This window comes from Rhincodon typus, chromosome 16 (assembly GCF_021869965.1).
Source record: "Rhincodon typus isolate 14 chromosome 16, sRhiTyp1.1, whole genome shotgun sequence".
NCBI classification, from domain to species: domain Eukaryota; kingdom Metazoa; phylum Chordata; class Chondrichthyes; order Orectolobiformes; family Rhincodontidae; genus Rhincodon; species Rhincodon typus.
Window position 1 is genome coordinate 55,481,722 of NC_063347.1, and position 16,647 is coordinate 55,498,368.

The 16,647-nt window shown below is 42.9% G+C and overlaps 1 protein-coding gene across 1 annotated transcript in view; it reads left to right on the forward strand.

Annotated features, from left to right (window-relative positions):
- Nucleotides 1-16,647, forward strand: part of dock3 (dedicator of cytokinesis 3) — an 821,127-nt gene that overhangs the window by 560,550 nt on the left and 243,930 nt on the right. The gene's annotated exons all lie outside the window — the stretch shown is intronic.

Sequence of the window (16,647 nt, forward strand, 5' to 3'; positions counted from 1 at the left end):
TTTAGGGTTTAGGGCTGCTTTATCTTGTTAAGCGTTTATTCACTCTCAAACTAAAAAGCATTGATACATTTAACCATCTTTTCAGTGTGTTAGTGAATGAGGGTGAGTGAGATAAGTAGGTAAGGGGGAAGGATAGCATGTGGTTGGGTTGGGAGGTGGTTGAAATGGTAGGGCAGTAAGATGGCAGTTAGGTATGGTGGCAATAGGGTAGTCATGTCGGCTTTGGAGATGGACCCGAGTTAGGAGTGCAATCAGAGAGTTGGGGGAGATGTTAGGAGAGTTTCAAAGACGAGTCAAGTGATGGGGTCTAATCAGTCCATGTTGGAGGAGAGTGGGTTGGGGGAAATCGGGAGTCAGAGACAGTCAGGTCATGTGGTCAAGTCAGATTGAGTCAGAGGGTAGCCAGAGAGTTCATGACTTTTGAGGTGTGAGGTCTAGTATGTTGGGTTAGTAGGGGGAGCCAGGGTAATCAAATGGGTTTTTCAGGTGGAGGTGCGAGAGGAGGGGTGTCAATTGTATAGTACCCAGGAGTTAGACATAGTTCATATGGGAGTTTGAAGTGTCAAGAAGGGGTATAGGAAAGGAATTTAAGTGCATGAGATTTGCACAGGTACAGCTGCCATTGACAGGTAGAAGCAAGTGCACAAACTGTTGGTGTTACACAAACAGAGACTGTACTGTTAGAGAAGATTCCAAACATAGGGAAGAGTCAACCCATGGAAGAATTAAAATGTGAGGAGAAGAAATTAAAATTTGAACTGTTGAAGAACTGGCAGTGAATTGATGAGCAGGCTGGTATAGATTGGGTAGCAGGTACAAAATTTAAGATGAAAGTAAGAGGATTTGAGGGTAATTTGAATATTGCAGGGAAGCAGATATTTTGGATTTTTCAGGAAATTGCTCTACCCAATCAACGGCACACTCTGTTTTGTTTCTCTCCTATCCAATTTAGCTGGTTGAAAAATGAATATACTTTTGCTTATTCAGTCAGTACTTCACAAATTATTACAGTAATATATTTTGAGTTTAGCAGCATAAATTAATATATGGAACTGAAGTTAAGATAATCCAGGGTCAGCTGTTGTATTCTGACTAATGCTATTTCCAATTGTTTAGTTTTCAGGCAAAGCAACTCCTCAAATATGCATTCTCATTATATAATCAGCATCACAGTTTACATAAACATATAAAAAGTCAAGACAAATTAACAAAAATAAAAGATAGTGATTCTTTATTACTGTGATTTTGATGCTTAAAAACATCTCAGCCTGTTTAAAAGATTTTAATACAAATATTTGGTCATAAGAAGGAAAATATTGAGCTTTCATAAATGAGTTATGACATGAATTTGCAGGAAAAACTGAGCATTTACACATTTCAAATGGAATCTTGTTTTTCTGAGACTTTGTGTGAGCCGTAAAGTAGGAGGTATTTCCAGATGTTGGCAGGGCAGGCTTTCTCATGCAGCTACATTCTTCTCAGCTCATTGGATTCAGTTGCACAGCTAAAATATCAAATTTTATGGACAGGCAGGCAAGAAGTCTTGGTGTGTATATCCACCAATCCCTTAAGATAACAGGACATGCAGATAAAGTGGTTAAGAAGGCATATGGAATACTTGCCTTTATTAACCGAGGCATAGAGGTGAAGAGCAGGGAGGTTATGCTGGAACTGGGCTCAAATAGAGTATTATGTACAGTTCAGGAATCCACGTTATAGGAGGGATGCAATTGACTGGAGAGAGTGCAGAAGAAATTTACCAGGAAGGACTAGAGAGTTTTATGAAGATAGACCGGGGTTGTTTTGGAGCAGAGGAGACTGCCAAGGGGCATGATTGAGATGTATAAAATTATGAGGACTATAGACAGGGTAAGAGGATACTTGTCCCATTGGCAGATGGATCAGTGACTATGGGCATAGATTTAAGGTAAGGAACAGGTTATTTACAGGGAATGTGAAGAAATGATTTTTCACACAGAGATTGGTGGGAATCTGTAACTCCGGTCAGTAAGGATGGCAGAGATAGAAACCCTCATAACATTTTAGAAGTATTTAAATGTATGCTTGTGATGTCAAGGTATACAAGGTTATGGGTGAAGTGATGGAGAATGGGATTAGAATAGTTATGTGTTTGTTTTGGACCAGTGTGTACTCACTGGGTCGAGGAGTCTTTTTCTGTGCTGTAGGCCTCTATGACTCTGCAGGACGTTCCAGGCTCCAACTTCTGGATGCCTTATTTAAAAGGGCACGTCACTATTTGAAAAATTGATTTGATAGCCGTTGTAGAGATATCAAGTATTGAGCCCTGAATTAATGAAGGGTACGTGACATTCAACAAAAATAGAAAGCTAGGTAAAGATGGTGAGACTGCTTTATCAAGGATGGCATTTGTGCCATAGTTCAAGATGATCTTGGTTAAGGAGATCAAGTTGAAAAAGTTTGGGTGTAGATGAGGAAATATAGGGGGGAAAAGTCACTAATGGGAGAAGTCTGTCGGTCTCCTAACAATAGTCACAATAAAGGACAAGGTGTCCATGAAGAAGTAATAGTACGTGTAATAAAAGAACAAAAATAATCATTTGTAAACCCATTTTTTATATAAACTGGATGAATCAGATTAGTAATGGTGGCCTAAATGAGGAGTTCATAGAATGCTTTTGAGGTTGTACTGCTCTAAGAAACTTTCTGGAACCAACCAGAGAGCAGGTTATATTAGAATTGGTATTATGCAATGAGACAGGATCGGTTAATTACCTCAGAATAAAGGTTCCCCTAGGTAGCAGCAGTCATACTATGATTGTAATATCCAGTTGGAAGGGGAGAAGATTTGGTCTAAGACTAGCATTTTAAACTTTAATAAGAACAACTATGTGGAGGTGAAAGCTGACTAAGCTGAAGTGACCTAATATATTAGGCTAGGGGACAGATCAATAGAGATGCTGCAGCAGACCTTTGAAGGAATAATTTGGAATACACTGATAAGTATATTACTACTGGAAGTAAACATTCCAAAGGGAAAAACTACCATCTGTGGCTAACAAAAGAAGGAAGGGAAAACATCAAACTTAAGGAAAAAGCAAATAACTGTGCAAAAAGGAACGGCAGGTCACATGATTGATTAGAATATAATGAGTGACAGAGAATGACTAAAAGGTTAATCAGCAGGAAGAAATTAGAGTATGAGAGGAAGATACCCTGGAGTGTAAAAATGGATAGCAACCATTGCTACAGGTATTTAAACAGGGAAAGAGTAAGTAAAGTGAGTGCTGGTTCCCTAGAGAGTGAGAAAGGAAGTTAATAATAAATAGAAACATAAATAAAAGGAGTAGATGTAGTCCATTTGGCCTCTTGAGCCTATTCTGCAATTCAATATGACCATGGCTGATCTTCCTACTCGGTACCCTGTTCCCGCTTTCTCTCCATACCCTTTGATCGCTTTGACCTTAAGAACTATATCTGACTCCTGCTTGAAAACATTAAATGTTCAGCCTCAATTGCTGTCTGAAGAAAGAGAATTCCACAGGCTCACGACTATCTTGGTGAAGAAATTTCTCCTTATCTCAGTCATAAATGACTCCATATCCTTAAACTGTGACCCCTGGTTATTGAACTTCCCAGTCATTAGGAACATCATTCCTACCTTTACCCAGTCTAGTCCTGTTATAGTTTTAGAGATTTCTACAAGATCTTATTCATTCTTCCAAGCTCCAGTGAATATAGTCCTAACCAGTCTCTTCGTATATCATCCTGCCATCCGAAGAATCAGTTGTGGTAAACCTTTGTTGCACTCCCTGAATAGCCAGAAGATCTTTCCTCCAAATAAAAAGGAAATAATAAAGAATAAAGAAATGAAATGAACAAATATTTTGTTCTGTCTTTACTACAGAGGATGCAAAATATTCCAATAATAGCTATAAATTAGGAGGTTGAAGGGTGAGAGAAATTTAACGAAATTACAAACTCAACTGAAACAGTACTAAGCAAACTGAAGGAGCGACCAGTTAGCTTAACATTTGTCATGGGGAAGGTTTTAGATTCAATCACTAGAGGTTGTAGCTGGAATAAACTTAGAAAAGCTCAAGGTAATCAGGAAGGGTCAGCATTATTTTCTGAAAGGGAACCAAGTTCTTTGAAGGAGTAAATTGTGCTGAGAATAAAGGGGGCATTTAGATGTACTGTACTTAGAACACAGAACTGTACAGCACAGGAACTGGCCCTTCAGCCCATGAGGCTGTGCCGAGCATGACATCAAATGAAACTGATCCTTTCTGCCTGCCCTTGGTCCATATCTCTCCATTCCTTGCATATTCATGTGGTTATTTAAAAGTCCCTTAAATGCCCTTATTGTATCTGTCTCCCTGGCAGTGTGTTTCAGACTCCTACCACTCTGTGTAAAAAAAAAACTTGTCCCTCACGTCTCCTTTGAACTTTACCCCCTCTAACCTTAAATGCACACCCCCTAGTATAAGACATTTCAACTCTGGGGAAAAAAATCTGACCATCAACCCTATCTATGCATCTCATAATTTTATAGGCTTCTATCAAGTCTCCCCTCGGCCTCCACTGCTCCAGAGAAAACAACCTGAGTTTTTCTAGCCTTTCCTGGTAGCTCATACCCTCTAATCCGGGCAGCATCCTGGTAAACCTCGTCTGTGCCCTCTCCAAAGCCTCCACATCCTTCCTGTAATGTGGTGACCAGAATTGAACACAATACTCCAAGTGTGACCTAACCAAAGTCTTACAAAGCTGCAATATGACATCCTGACTCTTGTACTCAATTCCCTGACCAATAAAGGCAAGCGTATCATATGCCTTCCTTACCACCCTAACTATTTGCGTGGCCACTTTCAGGGAGCTATGAACTTGAACCCCAAGATCCCTCTGTACATCAATGCTGTTCAGAGTCCTGCCATTCACTATATACTTTTCCTTAACATTTGATCTCCCCAAATGCAACACTTCACTTTTACCTGGATTAAACGCCATCTGCCATTTCTTTGCCCATATCTGCAACTGATCTATATCCTGCTGTATTCTTTGACAACCTTCTACACTATCCACAACTCCACCAATTTTTGTATCGCCTGCAAACTTACTAACCCACCCATCTACATTTTCATTCAAGTCATTTATATATATGCCAAGCAGCAGAGGTCCCAGTACAGATCCCTGCAGAACACCACTAGCCACTGACCTTCAGTCTGAAAAACACTCTTCCACTGCTGCCGTCTGTCTTCTATGGGCAAGCCAATTCTGAATCCACACGGCCAAATCACCGTGGATCCCATGCATCTTAATCTTCTGGATGACGCTACTATGAGGGACCTTGTTGAAAATCTTACTAAAATCCATGTAAACGGCATCCACTGCTCTACCTTTATCAATCACCTTCGTCACTTCCTCAAAAAAAATTCAGTCAAGTTAGGAAGACATGACTTGCCCTGCACAAAGCCATGCTGATTGTCCCTAATTAGGCCATGCTTTTCCAAATGCATGTAAATCTTATCCCTAGGACTTGACTCCAGTAGCTTGCCAACCAGCGTTGAGAGACTCCTCGGTCTGTAGTTTCCTGGATTATCCCTATTTCCCTTCTTGAACAGAGGAACAACATGAGCTACTCGCCAGTCCCCCTGGACGTGTCCAGTGGCTAGCAACGATACAAAGATCTTGGTCAAGGCCCCAGCATTCTCCTCTCATGCCTCTCTCAGAAACCTGGGGTAGATACCATCAGGCCCTGGAGACTTATCCACCTTAATGCTCTTCAAGAGATCCAACACCACTTCTTTCTCGATCTCAAAATGCCCTAGCATATTAGCATGCTCCACACAAATCTCACTGTCCTCCATATCCTTTTCCTGGGTGAATACCAATGCAAAATCCTCGCTTAGGATCCTACCCACATTCTCTGCTTCCAAGCACAAGTTCCCTTCTTTATCTTCAAGTGGTCCTACCTTTTCCCTAGTTATTCTCTTGTGTGTAATGTATCTATATAATGCCTTGGGAGTCTCTTTAACCCTACTTGCCAAAGTCATTTCATGGCCCCTTCTTGCTCTCCTAATACCCTGCCTGAGTACTTTCCTGCTTTCCTTATATTCATCACGGGTCCTGTCCGAATATAGCTTCCTAAGCCTTACACAAGCTTCTTTTTTCCTTTTGACTATCTTCACAACTTCCTTCGTTATCCAAGGGTCCCTTACCTTGCCACCTTGTCCTTCCTCCTTCCTGGAACATGCTGATCTTGAACGCTCCGCAGCAGGTTTTTAAACAGTTCCCACGTGCCAAATATGGACTTGCCTGATAACAGCTCCTCCCAATTAACACACCCCGGCTCCTGCCTAATACTGACTTAATTTGCCCTCCCCTAATTTAGGGGAGGTGATGGCCTATTGGTAGTATCACTGGACTGTTAATCCAGAGACCCAGGTAATGTTCTGGAGACCTGGGTTTGAATCCCGCCACGGCAGATGGTGGAATTTGAATTCAATAAATATCTGGAATTAAGAGTCCGGTGATGACCGTGAATCCATTGTCGATTGTCATAAAAACCTATCTGGTTCACTAATGTCCTTTGGGGGAGCAAACTGCCATCTTTTCCTGGTCTGGCCTACATGTGACTCCAGACCCACAGCAATGTCGTTGACTCTTAGCTGCCCAATGGGCAATAAATCCTGACCTAGCCAGCGATGCCCTCACCCTGTGAATGAATTTAAAAAAAACTTTCCTGCAAGTACTGACTTAATCTTGTTCATAGCTATCTTAAAATTTAAGGAGTTGTGATCATTGTTTCCAAAATGCTGTCCCACTGAAAGGGCAGTCATCTGGCCGGGCTCATTAGCCAATACAAAGTCCAGTATGGCCCCTCCTCTAGTTGGACTATCCACATACTGTTTCAAAAAACCCTCTTGGATGCACTTAACAAATTCCGCCCCATGTAAGCATTTTGCTGTAAGGGAGACCCAGCCAATATTGGGGGTATTAAAGTCACCCATTATGACAACTCTGTTTTTATTGCACCTTTCCATAATCTGCCTACATATTTGTTCTGCAATGCCTCAATTGCTGCTGGGGAGCCTATAGTATAATCCTGTCACAGAGATTGCACCCATCTTATTTTTAAGCTCTACCCATATTGCCTCAGTGGATGATCCCTCCAGCACGTCCTTTCTGAGTACAGATATAACATTCTCATTGATTAGTAATGCAACTTGACTACCTTTTTTACCTTTTTCCGCTCTATCTCGTCTAAAATAACGAAACCCGGAATGTTGAGCAGCCAGTCCTGTCCCTGTCTCAACCAAGTCTCTGTAATGGCCATAACATCATAGTCCCATGTACTGATCCAGGCTGTAAGCTTATCTGCCTTATCTATAATACTCCTTGCATTGAAATGAACACACTTCAGCCCATTCGTACCATTGTATTCATTTACCTGTCTCTGCCTGTCTTTTCTTTATGATTTACTGGTCTTAACATCTACCTTCCCCTCAATCCCTCCACTTGCTGACCTGCTGCTCTGGTTCCCAGCCCCTTGCCGCTCTAGTTTAAACCTTCCTGAATAGCACTAGTGAACTTCCCTGCAAGGATATTGGTTCCCCCCCAGTTTAGGTGCAACTCGTCCCTCTTGTACAGGTCTCCCCTGCCCCAGAAGAGGTCCCAGTGATCCAAGAACCTGAAACCCTGCCCCCTGCACCAGCTCCTTAGCCACACATTCATCTCTCCTGTCTTTCTATTCCTTGCCTCACTAGCATGTGGCATTGGTAATAACCCAGAGATTACTACCCTTGAGGTCCTGCTCTTCAGCCTCTTTCCCAACTCCTATACTCACTCCACAGGACCTCATCCCTCTTTCTACCTGTGTTGTTAGTATCAATGTGCACCATGACGTCTGGCTGCTCACCCTCCCTCTTAAGAATTTCATGCAACTGCTCAGAGACGTCCTTGACCCTGGCACCAGGAAGGCAACACACCATCCTGGACTCTTGAATACGGCCTCAGAAATCCCTGTCTGTGCCCCTAACTAACAAGTCTCCTACCACTATTGCTCACTTGGATCTTGCCCAACCCTGCTCTATAGCAGAGCCAGTTGTGGTGCCACAGTCCTGGCTGCTGCTTTTATACACCCCAGAGAGGCTCTGCCCCCAACAGTATCCAAAATGGTACACCTGGTAGAGAGGGGAATAGCCACAGGAGACTCCTGCACTACGTACCTGCCTCTCCTGGCGGTAACCCATCTACCTGACTGAACCTCTGGTGTGACCACCTCCCTGTAAACTAGTGTCTATCACACCCTCTGCCCCGCGTATGCTCCTCAGTGTGTCTAACTGCCACTCCAACCAACCAACACGGTCTATGAGGAGCTGCAGCCGATTGCACTCCCTGCAGACATAGTCGTCAGGGACACTAGCTTGCTCCCTGATCTCCCACATCTGGTAAGAAGAGCACAACACTGCCCTAACTGCCATCTCTTTCCCTTTACACTAAGAAAGATAAAAGAATCTTATCTTGCCTTTACCTTGCTTGTTTTACTCACTGAAGCCTAGTATTCACCTAAGCATGCACTTATACCAACTAGTTGCACTGACTGGTTCCTTAAATTACAGTGCAAGCTTTACAAGCAGACTAAATACCATCTAGGCTACAACAAACTTCCTAACAGTTTCAATGTCTCTCCTTTTGATTTCATTTGATTTAATTTATTACTGTCACGTGTACCGAGGTACAGTGAAAAGTGTTGTCTTACGTCCTTTACAGGCAGATGTTACTATACAAGTGCATTAGGGTAACAGAACAGAGTGCAGGATACAATGTCATTGCTGCCGAGAAGGTGCAGAGAAAGATCAACATTAACATTAAAGAGGTCCATTGAAAAGACTGATAACAGCAAGAAAAATGCTGTTTTTGAATCTGTTTGTATGTGAATGCAACCTTTTATGTCTTCTGCCGGACAAGAGGGAGTAAGTGTGTATGACCAGGATGGGAGGGGTTTGTGATTCTGTTGGTTACTTTCCTGATACAGTGGGAAGTATAGATGAAGCCAATGGATGGGAGGCTTGTTTGCATGATGGACTGGGCTGATTTCACAACTCTGTAGTTTCTTTTGGTCTTGGGAAGAGCAGTTGCCATACCACGCTGTGATATACCCAGACAGGTTGCTTTCTATGGTGCATTTATAAAAAGTTATGAGTCTTTATGGACATGTCGAATTTCCTTAGCCTCCTAAGGAAGTGGAGGCATTGCTGTGCTTTCTTGACCGTAGCGTCAACATAGGTAGACCAGGACAATTTGTAGTGATCATCGTTCTCAGGAACTTGATGCTCTCAACCATCTCCACCTCAGCACCATTAATGTAGATGAGGCGTGCCCTTCACTTCCTGAAGTCAATGACCATGACCTTCGTTTTGCTGATGTTGATGGAGAGATTGTTGTCTTTACACCATGCTGTTAAGAACTGTATCTCCTTCTCGTACTCTATCTCGTCGTTGTTTGAGATCCAACCAAGTTTGTTATCAGCAAACTTGCAAATGGAGTTGTTGTGGAATTTAGCCACACGGTCACGTGTACTTGACTGTCATACTGCTGTTTTTCCATGACTGGTTTTCTCTTCCTCATTCTGCCTCATTTACAGGTTCTTGGTAGTCTTAATCTTTATATTGCTTTCATTCATTGAGCGATTAGCTCAATTTGTGGCTTTTGTTATCCCTTGCAGTATACCCTTATAACCTTCGAATTTATAGCTTGCATAATAGTTTTATCCAATTTTCCTTAATTTTCAAATACATGACCTGTGAATGCTCCTGCACAGTTGCATGTGGAAAAGTCTTCCCCACCAGCATCGCCACTTGGTGAGTCTTGTGTTCCCTTCTTCACAGAGTTAAATGAATCATGGAATATGGTTGGTTTATTGGTGTTAGGAGTTGATAGTGCTTGTTCACTTTGCCCTACAGTGAGTGCTTCCCTTCAATGTACTTAACTAAATGCTCAAGCAACAGTATTTTTTAGTTTCTATTGCGATTCCCTCAGGACATGTTTGTGCCGCACAGGAACATTTTGCAAACAGACTTCCCATTTATACTACGCATTCTCTGCAATGCTTTCTTTTGCAAGCTGATTTAGGAGAAAGATGATGATTGTTAATTTTTCATTCACCCTTTATCTTCCTCCTCTACACGTCCACCCCTATCTCTGTGGATAGTCTTCTTTCCTTTATCACCCCTTTTATTCTTCTTCAGAGTCCTGTATAACTATCTGTCATTTCATTATCTCTCTCATTATTCCTGCTTTTCCCTCCGATCATACTTCCAAACACATCCCCATGCCCAACCTTAGTCTTACATAACCCCTTATTCAATTTACCTGCTCTTTCTCTCTCCCCAGCACTATTAATTGCCCTACTTTGTTCCCCACCCTAAATAAGCAGCTCCCTTCCATCTTTGTCCATATCACTGTGATTTCCTCCTTCCATTCCCCAGGATCGTTTCAGTGTCCCTGATAGCCCAAAATCTTTAACTTACATTTGCTACAAATCCCTCCTACTTATCCCACCTATATCTGAACATTTTCAGCTGAGCTGTTTTTTTGAGTTAACCTCCCATTCAGCTATCCCAGTCAGGTTTGTTGGAATCAGCAAGTGTGGCTGCCTTGTTTGAGTAGGATTGTTGACCTAATCAGGTTTCATCTCTCACACTCCAAATGTTTAACGTTTGCTATAGGAAGGATGTTGTGAAATTTGAAAGGGTTCAGAAAAGATTTGCAAGAATGTTGCCACAGTTGGAGGATTTGAGCTACAGGGAGAGGCTGAATAGGATGGGGCTATTTTCCCTGGAGTGTCAGAGGCTAAGAGATGACCTTATCGAAGTTTATAAAATCATGAGGTGCATCAATAGGGTGAATAGTCAACGTCTTTTCCACAGGGTAGGTGTGTTCAAACCTAGAGGGCATAGGTTTAAAGTGAGAGAGAAAAAGTTTAAAAGGGACCTAAGGGGCAACATTTTCATGAATAGGGTGGTGCGTTTATGGAATGAGCTGCCAGAGGAAGTGGTGGGGGCTGCTACCATTACATTTAAAAGGCATCTGGATAGGTGTATGAATAACATCTGATTTTGATTTTATTGTCACATGTACAAAAATACAGTGAAAAACTTTGTTTACGAGCGGTACAGGCAGATCACTGCAACCAAAGGATGTACAGAACAAAAAGACTTAGAGGCATACAGGTTACATTGCAGGTTACATTATTTGATGCTAGAGCCTATTCCACAGTCTGATAATGGCTAGAAAGAAGCTGTTCCTGAACCTGCTTGTGCATGTGTTCAGGCTCCTGTAGCTTCTGCCTGAGGGAGGAGGATGTAAGAGGTCATTACCGGGGTGTGATGGGTCTTTGATGATATTGGCCACCTTTCTACGGCAGCGAGCCGTGTAAATAGAGTCCATGGATGGAAGGTTAGTTTCCATGATGGTCTGGCTTGTGCATACCACCTTCTGTAGTTTCTCACGGTCCTGGGCAGAGGAGTTGCCGTACCAGGCCGTTATGTACGTGGACAGTATGCTTTCAATGGTGAATCTGTAGAAGTTGGTGAGGGACCTTCTGGACATGCCAAATTTCCTGAGGATGAAGAGGCATTATTGTGCCTTCTCGACTGTTACATTCACGTGGGAAGTCCAGGACAGGTAGTTGGTTATCATCACTCCAAGGAACTTGATACTGTTCATTTTCCCCACCTCAGTTCCTTTGATATGAATGGGGGCGTGTTCTCCTCCTGTCTTTCTGAAATCAATGATCAGTTCTTTAATTTTGCCGACATTGAGAGATAGGTTGTTTTCATTACACCATGTCACCAAGGCCCCTCTCTCCCTTCTGTATTTTGACTTGTCATTGTTAGATATCCATCCCAGTACGGTGATGTCATCAGCGAACTTGTAGATGGTGTTCATTCGGAATTTGGCTACACAGTCGTAGGTGTACGGGGAGTACAGTAGGGGGCTGAGGACATATCCTTGGGGACTGTAGTGTTGACTGTTATTGTGGAGGAGATGCAGTTACTTATCTTCACTGATTGTGGCCTATAGTTCAGAAAGCTAAGGATCCAGTTGGAGGGGGCAGAGCTGAGACCAAGGTGTCACAGTTTTGAGATCAGTCTGGAGGGGATAATTGTGTTAAAGGTGGAGCTGTAGTCAATGAGCAGGAGTCTGACGTAGATGTCCCGGGGATGAATGCAGTGCTAAGGATATGGCATCCTCTGTGGATCTGTTATGTTGGTAGGCAAACTGTAGGGGATCAAGGCAGTTTGGGAGCCTGGAGTTGATGTGGGCCATGACCAGCCTCTTGAAGCACTTTATTATTATTGAAGTGAGAGCTATTGGGCGGTAGTCATTAAGGCACAGTGCACGTGTTTTCTTGACTATGGGGATGATGGTGTCTTCTTGAAGCAGGTAGGGACCTTGGCTTGTAGGAGGGAGAGATTGAAGATGTCAGTGAATACCTCCGTTGGTCTGCACAGGATCTAAGTGCTCAGTCAGGGACACTGTCCAGGTGCATTGCTTTCCTTGGGTTGACTCCCAGGAAGACTGATCTGACTTCTGAAGCGATGACAGAGGGAACAGATGTGCCTGGGGCTGTCGGGGCAGGCATTGCCATGCCGGTGGTATTCTGCTCAAACTGGGCATAGAATAAGAAGGCTATAGAGGGATATGAGCCAAATGCTGGCAAATAGGACTAGATTAATTTAGGATATCTGGTTGGCATGGACAGGTTGGACCGAAGGGTCTGTTCCCCACTGTACATCTCCATGAGTCTATAAGAATAAATGAGAGTGAAGTTTCACCCTTTACGCTGAAAACATTCGCACAAAAAAAAGACTAGGTTATGAAGGAGACTCATTGCTGAAGAGGTTTGTTCTCCCAGGATTTTGTGGGATCAGTCCACCTGTCAAATGCATATCCAGTACATATGGTCAAGTTTATGAATGTGTTTCCAGTCCCCACCTAACAAGATTACACCTGTGAATTTAATTAAGTAGGCTGAGGTGGTTATGGAATGTGATTAAGTGTTCTGCAAACTTAACACTAAACCTTTAACCCACCCTCAGGGAACCAACTTTTTTGCCTCCCTCAATTACTTACCTTTACCTGCCCTTAAAGCTGCAGGTGGGCCTGAAAGATTCTGCCCTTTTTCTTACCAAAACCAATAAGGAATTCAGCATGTACATATTTACTCAGAGATGAATAGCAGAAATGCATTGCAAATAAGTACTTGAGAGAGAGGAATAGAAGAATGTGTGAATGGGATTTGATTAAGTAGGGTCACAGGTTTGTTAGGCCTCTTCAGTGCTGTAAATTCAATGTAATTCTATGTGAGATTAAAGAGAAGGCTAACACTGAGGCAAATATTTTCAGTTTCCGCACCTACATTTGAATAAAGCTGTTTGGATGGTCCACATACAGGACACTTCTGCACTTAAAGCTGCATCCTCAGGCTGCACCAGCAACTATTCATTGTAATGCTGCAGCAAGGACAATGTGCGCTCATTGCATCCAGCTCATGGACTGGACGAGCTGCATCTTTAGGCTTTTTGCTCACTGCCATAATCTTCATTCAGTATGAGCCTACTTGGATGCTCATCGCATTCTTGCCTTGCATTTGGGTGCTTTGTCCCCATAATCAGAGCTACCAGGCTCATATAACTTTGTTTTTTTTAAGCCGTTAGCTCAGACACAAAATCAGGAAGCTGGTCATGGTTGTCAGTAGGCTTCAGTCTCATCAAGAGGGATAACCGTTGCTCAGGGCCCCCAGCACAGTAAGTCAAGGGCATCCTTTGACACTCAGTCTAGGGGCTTGAACACAGGCAGTCAGCCACTCAGGGCAATCAGAGTCAGAATGCATGAGGGGTTTTCACATGAAGGATGGACAGCCAAATGTTTGGCAGCCCACCACCTAACTTGACACTCTGTGCCCTACTGGAAACTGTTTTCCTCCTAGAATGAGAAAGAGAGAGGCAGGAGAAGGATGGCACAGCAGTTATCTATTGGTGCAGGTGGGAAGATGTCCCGAGCGAGTAAGTAGGCAGCACAGAGGGCATGGTAGCTGACAGCAAGTGAGGACAGATATTGCAGACAGTAGTGAGAGTGGTAGACCATGAGCCATGGTGGAGGTTCTTTTACAGTGGCAGAGTGCAGAAAGACATTGACCTTCTTGCTTCAATGCTAGGCATTGAGACTGCTCTAAACTTGGTGGTAACCTCATCAAGCTGACAAGATTTAGTGTTGTGGCCTCCACTACTAGCCATGAGGGAAGAGAAAGACTGCCTCTTCTCTACGCCATCCACCAGGACTTCCAGGACCCTGCCCACAAAGCGATGTGCCAATTTCCCCCTGTCAACCATTTCTGAGGCAAATATCAGGAACAATAGAGGGTAGTTCCTGTCTGAGCGTGCAGCTGCCTTTTAAAGATCACATGGGACAACGGATGCTATTTAATTCAGGGATATCCCAGCAGTGGCAAACTGTTCCGGAGACAGCATGTGGTAAGATGGGGCTGGAATCATATGTGAGAGACACCAAATAGACAAAGACAAGTTTGGTAAGATACAGTGAAACAACTCAATAGCATCTCCAAAATTCCCCAATAACTTGACGCAACTTGCACATAGCCAAAAAAACTAAAATTCAGCCCAGTGTCATCTTTTCATTGTATAAAGCTCCTGACTGAAGTTTTTTGTTTTCTGAATTATACTGGGCTATTAGATTCTTCTTCATCATTGAAAAAAATCAGTATGTTTCATTACTTTGAGGTCAGTATTTTAGATTTTAAAACCGCAATCAGTGGTAGTTAGAAGAACAGGCTGTAGGTGACTGGCTGTACTGTGGCTTTGTATGTTAGATTTGCCCCTCCAACTTTAATACTAAATACCCAGACTAATAGGAGGAAAATCTCTGTTTGGCTGATTGGGTCTTACATGACATGTGCTCAGAAGTATTAATCCATCTCGCAAAGCTATTGCTTACACTACAAACTGCTACCAGTAGGTAATTGGACTGAAACAATGGTAATAGAAATGTTGGACTGTAGCAGTATAGAATGCCTCTGAGGTTGGATATCAGACACTTTGAACAAATCAGACTGGACCAGGATTCTAGCAGAACAAAGAATAATACTGCACAGGAATAGGCCCTTTAGCCCACCAAGCCTGCACCGATTCCTAGATATTATTTAGAGCCACTATTTATTGCCAATATACGGTTTCTATCTCTCTGTTAGCCTCCCATTCATATGTCTATCAAGATGTGCCTTAAATTGCTAATGTGCCTGCTTCCACCATTTCCACTGGCACTATGTTCCAGGCACCCACCACCGTTTTTGTGAAAAATTTTCCCCGTGCTTCTCCCCTAAACTTTCCGCCTCTCAGCTTGAACCTGTGCTGTCTTGTAGTCGACCTTTCCACTCTGGGGAAAAAGCCTCAACTATCCACTCTATCTATGCTTATCATAATTTTGTACACCTCTATCAGATCGCCCCTCAGTCTCCATCTTTCCAGTGAAAACAATCTGAGTTTATCTAACCTCTCCTCATACCTAAAACCCTTCAGACAAAGCAACATCCTGATAAACCTTCACTACGACCTCTTCAAAGCATCCACGTCCTTCTGGTAGTGTAGCGATCAAAATTGCATACAATATTCCAAACTAAACTAAGGTTTAGTATACAGCTGTAACATAACTTGCCAAGTTTATATTTAGTGCCTTGGCTGATGAAGGAAAGTGTGCTGCATACCTTCATGACCAACCTATCCGCCTGTGGCTACCACTTCCAGGGATCAGTGGACCTGTACCCCCAGATCCCTCTGTATATCAATGCTGCTAAGGGATTCTGCCACTTATTGCATAATTTGTACCTGAATTTGATCTTCCAAAATGCATCATCTTGCATTTGTCTATATTAAATTCATCTGCTATTTCTCTGCCCAAACCTCCAATCTATCTATATGCCACTGTATCCTTTGACAGCCCTTCTTACTATCTGCAACTCTGCCAATTTTGGTGTCATCTGCAAACTTAATAATCAGGTCACCTTCATTTTCCTCCAGATCATGTGTGTGTGTGTGTGTGTATATATATATTACAAACACAGGTCCCAGCACTGATCCCTGCAGAACACCACTAGTTACTGATCTCCATTCTGAAAAGCACCCTTCCACCACTACTCTGTCTTCTATGACCATGCCAGCTCTGTATCTATCTGTCCTGCATACCTGGATCCCATGAAACTGTACCTTTTGTACCAGCCTGCCATGAGGTGCTTTGATGCCTTACTAACATCCATGTAGACAACATCCACCACCCTTCCCTCATCAATCATTCTTGTCACCTCCTCAAAATATTCAATCAAGTTGGTGCAACATGACCTTCTCCACACAAACCCGTGCTGCCCATCATTAACAAATCCATTTGCTTCCAAATGTGAATAAATCCTGTCTCTCAGTATCTTCTCCAATAGCTTCCCCACCACTGACATCAGGCTTACTGACCTGTAATTACCTGAATTATCTCTGTTCCCCTTCTTCCACTATTATCCAGTCCTCTGGAACCTTGCCTGAGGCCAAAGACAATGCAAAGATAACAAGGTGCAGAGCTGGATGAACACAGCAGGCCAAG